The 10,000-nt window shown below is 57.0% G+C and overlaps 2 non-coding genes and 1 pseudogene across 2 annotated transcripts; all 3 read left to right on the forward strand.

The window, feature by feature from the left end:
* The first annotated feature begins 3,615 nt into the window (after positions 1-3,615).
* On the forward strand, positions 3,616-5,525 carry LOC126431300 (small subunit ribosomal RNA). Its single transcript, XR_007577539.1, has one exon. It is a non-coding gene; the product is annotated as a small subunit ribosomal RNA (ribosomal RNA).
* A 351-nt stretch (positions 5,526-5,876) lies between these two features.
* On the forward strand, positions 5,877-6,031 carry LOC126431308 (5.8S ribosomal RNA). Its single transcript, XR_007577544.1, has one exon. It is a non-coding gene; the product is annotated as a 5.8S ribosomal RNA (ribosomal RNA).
* A 188-nt stretch (positions 6,032-6,219) lies between these two features.
* The window catches only part of LOC126431307 (large subunit ribosomal RNA), a 7,959-nt pseudogene continuing 4,178 nt past the window's right edge, over positions 6,220-10,000 (forward strand).

Below are 10,000 nucleotides of genomic sequence, written 5' to 3' on the forward strand. Positions count from 1 at the left end.
TGCTCACAATCACAACCACACGGCAGCCACACACTCTTATCACGCACTACTCTCCGCCTGTAACACGCACACAGACAATATGTAAGCACCAGCATGGAACAACACCCAGTGCATCCTCTCCGCCACATGAGACAATCCACACTGTCATAACCAGACTGGGAGGTCCACTCAGAAAACGGAATATCCCACCCCCCCGACAACCACCATTGCTCAGCTAAGCCACCAACACCCACACATGTCCTACACAGGGGTGCACCCAACATCACAATACTGCCTCCTCTCACAGCACACAAACAATGGCAGGAATGAAAGACACAGGTCTGCCACAAGCATGGAATCGGAGCGCCGCCTGTCATGAGCCAAAGGTGCATCCTGACGTGGCAAATCAGATGATGCCGCAGGCATCCACTTACTATAATCACAATCAACAAACCGACCGGCCGCCCCCCCCCCCCCCCATTACACCTTTCCATACAACAATGTGTACCTTAACCTAAACTATACTGTACCTTAACCTAAACTATACTGTACCTTAACCTAAACTATACTGTACCTTAACCTAAACTATACTGTACCTTAACCTAAACTATACTGTACCTTAACCTAAACTATACTGTACCTTAACCTAAACTATACTGTACCTTAACCTAACCTATACGGTACCTCAACCTAACCTATATTGTGCCTCAACCTAACCTATGTTGCGCCTTAACCTAACCTATGTTGCGCCTTAACCTAACCTATGTTGCGCCTTAACCTAACCTATGTTGCGCCTTAACCTAACCTATGTTGCGCCTTAACCTAACCTATGTTGCGCCTTAACCTAACCTATGTTGCGCCTTAACCTAACCTATGTTGCGCCTTAACCTAACCTATGTTGCGCCTTAACCTAACCTATGTTGCGCCTTAACCTAACCTATGTTGCGCCTTAACCTAACCTATGTTGCGCCTTAACCTAACCTATGTTGCGCCTTAACCTAACCTATGTTGCGCCTTAACCTAACCTATGTTGCGCCTTAACCTAACCTATGTTGCGCCTTAACCTAACCTATGTTGCGCCTTAACCTAACCTATGTTGCGCCTTAACCTAACCTATGTTGCGCCTTAACCTAACCTATGTTGCGCCTTAACCTAACCTATGTTGCGCCTTAACCTAACCTATGTTGCGCCTTAACCTAACCTATGTTGCGCCTTAACCTAACCTATGTTGCGCCTTAACCTAACCTATGTTGCGCCTTAACCTAACCTATGTTGCGCCTTAACCTAACCTATGTTGCGCCTTAACCTAACCTATGTTGCGCCTTAACCCAACCTATGTTGCGCCTTAACCCAACCTATGTTGCGCCTTAACCCAACCTATGTTGCGCCTTAACCCAACCTATGTTGCGCCTTAACCCAACCTATGTTGCGCCTTAACCCAACCTATGTTGCGCCTTAACCCAACCTATGTTGGGCCTTAACCCAACCTATGTTGGGCCTTAACCCAACCTATGTTGGGCCTTAACCCAACACACGTTGGGCCTTAACCCAACACACGTTGGGCCTTAACCCAACACACGTTGGGCCTTAACCCAACACACGTTGGGCCTTAACCCAACACACGTTGGGCCTTAACCCAACACACGTTGGGCCTTAACCCAACACACGTTGGGCCTTAACCCAACACACGTTGGGCCTTAACCCAACACACGTTGGGCCTTAACCCAACACACGTTGGGCCTTAACCCAACACACGTTGGGCCTTAACCCAACACACGTTGGGCCTTAACCCAACACACGTTGGGCCTTAACCCAACACACGTTGGGCCTTAACCCAACACACGTTGGGCCTTAACCCAACACACGTTGGGCCTTAACCCAACACACGTTGGGCCTTAACCCAACACACGTTGGGCCTTAACCTGCTCTGTAATTGTCATACGACGCGTTAAATTAGTGTAGTGTTGCCTAACTGCAACCCCCGCAATATAGTTTGCTACTCGCACTGCCCGGTCCCCAGTGTATCGCTTCATGTTAAACACCTTGCAGCTATACACTGTAATGTGGATGGCAGCAGGACGTACATGCTCAATGCCCTTTGCAGTTGTTCATTGGCATTTGCAGTTGTTCATTGGCATTCGCATGGCGAAGCACTTAGCCTACGCTGTGGTACGGCCTGTGTCAACTGTCCGCTGATGTTGTACGTCCAAATCACACACTGTACTGCACATTGGTCCTCATGTACTGAATGATACATCGTGGTACATGTGACCGTACAACGACTGCGCCAACAACGGCGAACCATGCGGTCCAAATGTTGTGCACTCAGCTACGTGTCGTCTCCCTATAAGAGCTGGATTGCAGTGTGGTATGCCCTGGATGGCGATCAGCATGAGCCGTCTGTTGATGTAGTGGCGCGTGTTGTCAGACGTAGTCGTCTCTTCTCACACACCGTGATAGCATGGTGCACTGCGTTCCACATCTGCGACATGCGACAGAGGCCGGTTGACAGTCGTTCGCGCAATGGACATCGCATACGTACGGGGGCCACCTTCCACGTGTTCGCGAAGCGTGCACATGTTGTTGCGTGTATGTGGGCAGACATAGTGTGTCGTGACACCTGACACAGGCATGCAACAATCGTTGAATTTGCAAATGGCGATGGACGCCTACGTTTGCTGGTGACGTTACGCAAATGAACAACTGGTAAACCGTTGTGGTGCGGTTGTTCTCGCTAGAGGTGAATCAGTGATGGCGACGATCGGTTGAGCTACCAACCGGTTGTTCCAGCGATACCCACCATGCCCACGAACGTGAATGGCATCTGGGTGTGAAGCGATACGCGGCGGTGGCTGGGTGGGACCGTCCCCGGCCGGTGAGGGGGGGCCTCCCGGCGTGCTGGCCGCGCGGTGCGTGGGCGCACGCGCTACAGCCGGCTGGTGGGGGCGGCCAGTGGCAGGCGCGCCGGCCGACGGAGGCGGCAGGCGGCGCAGCTGCGCGCCGGCGCACCCTGCACGCGGCGCCGTGCGGCCAAAGTAGGTCCTCGCGGGCCCGGTGCGAAGCGCGGTGGACATCTGCAGTGTGCTGGTCCGATTGAGGACTGTGTGCGCTGAGGATGCGCCGCCGCCCGGCGCTCGGCGCCGCGACGCCGTCTGCTGCTCGGTCGCCTCTGCGGTTCTCGCAGGTGGTTTGTATCGCAGCTGTGCGGACGTGTTGGCGCGTGCGCTGTGCTGGGAGAGTTCGCTTCGGCACCCAAGTGGGGCTTTTGTCCTTCTGTGGCGCTGGCGTTGGAGCTGCCGGTCACCGTAGGTGGCGCGTGTTGTCTCCCGCCGGCAATGCCACGACAGCACGCTCCCGGGCCTCTGTCGGCAGCGGCAAGCTCAGTTGGGAGCACGGGTGGTCGCACCTAAAGCGTCTACTCGCCAAACCCCGGGCGATTGCGCCTCTCTCGAACCCGACCAAGTACTTAGGACGGCGCTGCGCGCCGCCGGGACCTGAGAGGGTTTCGAGGTGTATGGTGCAGGGGAGCTCAGCCTCCTCCTGTTTGCAGAATAATTGAGCGGACGCTTGCGTGTTCGCGCGGGCCCCCGGGACACACTCCCGGGCGGCCGGCTGCTCAGCTCTAGTTGACGCAGCTCCCTGGTTGATCCTGCCAGTAGTCATATGCTTGTCTCAAAGATTAAGCCATGCATGTCTCAGTACAAGCCGCATTAAGGTGAAACCGCGAATGGCTCATTAAATCAGTTATGGTTCCTTAGATCGTACCCACGTTACTTGGATAACTGTGGTAATTCTAGAGCTAATACATGCAAACAGAGTCCCGACCAGAGATGGAAGGGACGCTTTTATTAGATCAAAACCAATCGGTCGGCTCGTCCGGTCCGTTTGCCTTGGTGACTCTGAATAACTTTGGGCTGATCGCACGGTCCTCGTACCGGCGACGCATCTTTCAAATGTCTGCCTTATCAACTGTCGATGGTAGGTTCTGCGCCTACCATGGTTGTAACGGGTAACGGGGAATCAGGGTTCGATTCCGGAGAGGGAGCCTGAGAAACGGCTACCACATCCAAGGAAGGCAGCAGGCGCGCAAATTACCCACTCCCGGCACGGGGAGGTAGTGACGAAAAATAACGATACGGGACTCATCCGAGGCCCCGTAATCGGAATGAGTACACTTTAAATCCTTTAACGAGTATCTATTGGAGGGCAAGTCTGGTGCCAGCAGCCGCGGTAATTCCAGCTCCAATAGCGTATATTAAAGTTGTTGCGGTTAAAAAGCTCGTAGTTGGATTTGTGTCCCACGCTGTTGGTTCACCGCCCGTCGGTGTTTAACTGGCATGTATCGTGGGACGTCCTGCCGGTGGGGCGAGCTGAAGGCGTGCGACGCGCCTCGTGCGTGCTCGTGCGTCCCGAGGCGGACCCCGTTGCAATCCTACCAGGGTGCTCTTGAGTGAGTGTCTCGGTGGGCCGGCACGTTTACTTTGAACAAATTAGAGTGCTTAAAGCAGGCAAGCCCGCCTGAATACTGTGTGCATGGAATAATGGAATAGGACCTCGGTTCTATTTTGTTGGTTTTCGGAACCCGAGGTAATGATTAATAGGGACAGGCGGGGGCATTCGTATTGCGACGTTAGAGGTGAAATTCTTGGATCGTCGCAAGACGAACAGAAGCGAAAGCATTTGCCAAGTATGTTTTCATTAATCAAGAACGAAAGTTAGAGGTTCGAAGGCGATCAGATACCGCCCTAGTTCTAACCATAAACGATGCCAGCCAGCGATCCGCCGCAGTTCCTCCGATGACTCGGCGGGCAGCCTCCGGGAAACCAAAGCTTTTGGGTTCCGGGGGAAGTATGGTTGCAAAGCTGAAACTTAAAGGAATTGACGGAAGGGCACCACCAGGAGTGGAGCCTGCGGCTTAATTTGACTCAACACGGGAAACCTCACCAGGCCCGGACACCGGAAGGATTGACAGATTGATAGCTCTTTCTTGATTCGGTGGGTGGTGGTGCATGGCCGTTCTTAGTTGGTGGAGCGATTTGTCTGGTTAATTCCGATAACGAACGAGACTCTAGCCTGCTAACTAGTCGCGTGACATCCTTCGTGCTGTCAGCGATTACTTTTCTTCTTAGAGGGACAGGCGGCTTCTAGCCGCACGAGATTGAGCAATAACAGGTCTGTGATGCCCTTAGATGTTCTGGGCCGCATGCGCGCTACACTGAAGGAATCAGCGTGTCTTCCTAGGCCGAAAGGTCGGGGTAACCCGCTGAACCTCCTTCGTGCTAGGGATTGGGGCTTGCAATTGTTCCCCATGAACGAGGAATTCCCAGTAAGCGCGAGTCATAAGCTCGCGTTGATTACGTCCCTGCCCTTTGTACACACCGCCCGTCGCTACTACCGATTGAATGATTTAGTGAGGTCTTCGGACTGGTACGCGGCATTGACTCTGTCGTTGCCGATGCTACCGGAAAGATGACCAAACTTGATCATTTAGAGGAAGTAAAAGTCGTAACAAGGTTTCCGTAGGTGAACCTGCGGAAGGATCATTACCGACTAGACTGCATGTCTTTCGATGTGCGTGTCGTGTCGCGCAACACGCTACCTGTACGGCTCGCAGTAGCCGTGCGCCGCGTGCGGAACCACGCGTGCTTCTCAAAACTAACGCCAATGTTGTGTGGTACGAGCGCTGAAGCGCTGGAGCGGCTGGCCTGCGGCACCTGGCGCCTGGCGCCGGTTTTGAATGACTTTCGCCCGACTGCCTGTCCGCTCCGGTGTGGAGCCGTACGACGCCCATCGGCCGTGAGGCCGTTGGACACAGAACGCTTGAACAGGGGCCGCCACACGCCTACGTCCCGCCTATGCAACTGTCTTGAAAGAGACAGTGGAAACTAAGAAAAGATCACCCAGGACGGTGGATCACTCGGCTCGTGGGTCGATGAAGAACGCAGCAAATTGCGCGTCGACATGTGAACTGCAGGACACATGAACATCGACGTTTCGAACGCACATTGCGGTCCATGGATTCCGTTCCCGGGCCACGTCTGGCTGAGGGTCGGCTACGTATACTGAAGCGCGCGGCGTTTGCCCCGCTTCGCAGACCTGGGAGCGTCGCGGCCGCCTGTGGGGCCGGCCGCGCCTCCTTAAACGTGCGATGCGCGCCCGTCGCCTGGCGGTTCGCATACCGGTACTTACTCGGTAGCGTGCACAGCCGGCTGGCGGTGTGGCGTGCGACACCTCGTACAACGACCTCAGAGCAGGCGAGACTACCCGCTGAATTTAAGCATATTACTAAGCGGAGGAAAAGAAACTAACAAGGATTCCCCCAGTAGCGGCGAGCGAACAGGGAAGAGTCCAGCACCGAACCCCGCAGGCTGCCGCCTGTCGTGGCATGTGGTGTTTGGGAGGGTCCACTACCCCGACGCCTCGCGCCGAGCCCAAGTCCAACTTGAATGAGGCCACGGCCCGTAGAGGGTGCCAGGCCCGTAGCGGCCGGTGCGAGCGTCGGCGGGACCTCTCCTTCGAGTCGGGTTGCTTGAGAGTGCAGCTCCAAGTGGGTGGTAAACTCCATCTGAGACTAAATATGACCACGAGACCGATAGCGAACAAGTACCGTGAGGGAAAGTTGAAAAGAACTTTGAAGAGAGAGTTCAAAAGTACGTGAAACCGTTCTGGGGTAAACGTGAGAAGTCCGAAAGGTCGAACGGGTGAGATTCACGCCCATCCGGCCACTGGCCTCCGCCCTCGGCAGATGGGGCCGGCCGCCCGCGCGGAGCAATCCGCGGCGGGGTCGTGTCCGGTTGCCTTTCCACTCGCCGCGGGGTGGGGCCGTTCCGGTGTGCGGTGGGCCGCACTTCTCCCCTAGTAGGACGTCGCGACCCGCTGGGTGCCGGCCTACGGCCCGGGTGCGCAGCCTGTCCTTCCGCGGGCCTCGGTTCGCGTCTGTTGGGCAGAGCCCCGGTGTCCTGGCTGGCTGCCCGGCGGTATATCTGGAGGAGTCGATTCGCCCCTTTGGGCGCTCGGGCTCCCGGCAAGCGCGCGCGGTTCTTCCCGGATGACGGACCTACCTGGCCCGGCCCCGGACCCGCGCCGCTGTTGGCTCGGGATGCTCTCGGGCGGAATAATCGCTCCCGTCAGCGGCGCTTCAGCTTTGGACAATTTCACGACCCGTCTTGAAACACGGACCAAGGAGTCTAACATGTGCGCGAGTCATTGGGCTGTACGAAACCTAAAGGCGTAATGAAAGTGAAGGTCTCGCCTTGCGCGGGCCGAGGGAGGATGGGGCTTCCCCGCCCTTCACGGGGCGGCGGCCTCCGCACTCCCGGGGCGTCTCGTCCTCATTGCGAGGTGAGGCGCACCTAGAGCGTACACGTTGGGACCCGAAAGATGGTGAACTATGCCTGGCCAGGACGAAGTCAGGGGAAACCCTGATGGAGGTCCGTAGCGATTCTGACGTGCAAATCGATCGTCGGAGCTGGGTATAGGGGCGAAAGACTAATCGAACCATCTAGTAGCTGGTTCCCTCCGAAGTTTCCCTCAGGATAGCTGGTGCTCGTACGAGTCTCATCCGGTAAAGCGAATGATTAGAGGCCTTGGGGCCGAAACGACCTCAACCTATTCTCAAACTTTAAATGGGTGAGATCTCCGGCTTGCTTGATATGCTGAAGCCGCGAGCAAACGACTCGGATCGGAGTGCCAAGTGGGCCACTTTTGGTAAGCAGAACTGGCGCTGTGGGATGAACCAAACGCCGAGTTAAGGCGCCCGAATCGACGCTCATGGGAAACCATGAAAGGCGTTGGTTGCTTAAGACAGCAGGACGGTGGCCATGGAAGTCGGAATCCGCTAAGGAGTGTGTAACAACTCACCTGCCGAAGCAACTAGCCCTGAAAATGGATGGCGCTGAAGCGTCGTGCCTATACTCGGCCGTCAGTGTGGCAGTCATGGCCGGTCCTTGCGGCCGGCCGCGAAGCCCTGACGAGTAGGAGGGTCGCGGCGGTGGGCGCAGAAGGGTCTGGGCGTGAGCCTGCCTGGAGCCGCCGTCGGTGCAGATCTTGGTGGTAGTAGCAAATACTCCAGCGAGGCCCTGGAGGGCTGACGCGGAGAAGGGTTTCGTGTGAACAGCCGTTGCACACGAGTCAGTCGATCCTAAGCCCTAGGAGAAATCCGATGTTGATGGGGGCCGTCATAGCATGATGCACTTTGTGCTGGCCCCCGTTGGGCGAAAGGGAATCCGGTTCCTATTCCGGAACCCGGCAGCGGAACCGATACAAGTCGGGCCCCTCTTTTAGAGATGCTCGTCGGGGTAACCCAAAAGGACCCGGAGACGCCGTCGGGAGATCGGGGAAGAGTTTTCTTTTCTGCATGAGCGTTCGAGTTCCCTGGAATCCTCTAGCAGGGAGATAGGGTTTGGAACGCGAAGAGCACCGCAGTTGCGGCGGTGTCCCGATCTTCCCCTCGGACCTTGAAAATCCGGGAGAGGGCCACGTGGAGGTGTCGCGCCGGTTCGTACCCATATCCGCAGCAGGTCTCCAAGGTGAAGAGCCTCTAGTCGATAGAATAATGTAGGTAAGGGAAGTCGGCAAATTGGATCCGTAACTTCGGGATAAGGATTGCCTCTGAGGATCGGGGCGTGTCGGGCTTGGTCGGGAAGTGGGTCAGCGCTAACGTGCCGGGCCTGGGCGAGGTGAGTGCCGTAGGGGTGCCGGTAAGTGCGGGCGTTTAGCGCGGGCGTGGTCTGCTCTCGCCGTTGGTTGGCCTCGTGCTGGCCGGCGGTGCAGGATGCGCGCGCCTGCGCGGCGTTCGCGCCCCGGTGCTTCAACCTGCGTGCAGGATCCGAGCTCGGTCCCGTGCCTTGGCCTCCCACGGATCTTCCTTGCTGCGAGGCCGCGTCCGCCTTAGCGTGCTCCTCCGGGGGCGCGCGGGTGCGCGGATTCTCTTCGGCCGCCATTCAACGATCAACTCAGAACTGGCACGGACTGGGGGAATCCGACTGTCTAATTAAAACAAAGCATTGCGATGGCCCTAGCGGGTGTTGACGCAATGTGATTTCTGCCCAGTGCTCTGAATGTCAACGTGAAGAAATTCAAGCAAGCGCGGGTAAACGGCGGGAGTAACTATGACTCTCTTAAGGTGGCCAAGTGGCGGCGGTGTGGCTGCATCCGGACTTGGCTTCTCGAAGTGCGGTCTTGATGTAGTCGTGCTGCTGCTGCGAGGTGCCTTCCTTGGGTTATAGTTACAGGGAGAGTGATGCGCAATACATGGGCCTAGCCCTCTTAGCCTCTCCTCTCCTGCGGTCTTCTCCCCTTCTCGTGGGCCCGCTGATTTCGCAGAGTGGAAGACCGCACCAGGGGCTTGGGGGGGTTACCAGCCCCCCCTCGCACTATCCCTTTTTTTAGTTGGGGGCAGTAAGCAGAGAATAAGTGGTGGCCCTTCCGCTGAAGGTGCCACCCCAACTCCCCCAGCACCTAGCCGGCCAACCGGCCGTGCCGATAATCTTGTAACTTTTGCAGCTATGTATACCTGTAGTGAGTGCCACCGCAGCTTTACAACCAAGAACGGTCTCGGGGTCCATCGCCGCCGCCAACATCTTGCGGCCGCCAACGCGGAGATCGTCACGGAGAGGCATCGCGCGAGGTGGACGGAGGAAGAAATCCTGTCGCTCGCCAAGGCAGAGGCCGAACTGTTCCTCGAGAGGGACGCCCGGTTCTTCTTTGTAAATCAAGAGCTCATCAGGATGTTCCCCGACCGAACGCTTGAGGCAATCAAGTGCCGACGGCGGCAAGCTGCCCACAAGCAGCTTGTCCGCCTATTCATGGAGGCGCTTGAGATCGGTCGGGGGGAAGAGCCGGCGTCCCGCCGGGGAGCGGCGAGCCCGCTGCCTGACGCGGGCGAGGCCGCTGCGCCGCCCGTCGACGCAGCCGAGGACTTCGCGGCCGACACCACCGGGCCGCCGCCGGAAGGGCCGACTGACGCCGCCATCTGGGAGCATCTGGCGGGGCTACCCGCTTCCGCCCAGCGTTTCTCTGC

This window comes from Schistocerca serialis, unplaced genomic scaffold (genome assembly GCF_023864345.2).
Source record: "Schistocerca serialis cubense isolate TAMUIC-IGC-003099 unplaced genomic scaffold, iqSchSeri2.2 HiC_scaffold_1088, whole genome shotgun sequence".
Taxonomy (NCBI): domain Eukaryota; kingdom Metazoa; phylum Arthropoda; class Insecta; order Orthoptera; family Acrididae; genus Schistocerca; species Schistocerca serialis.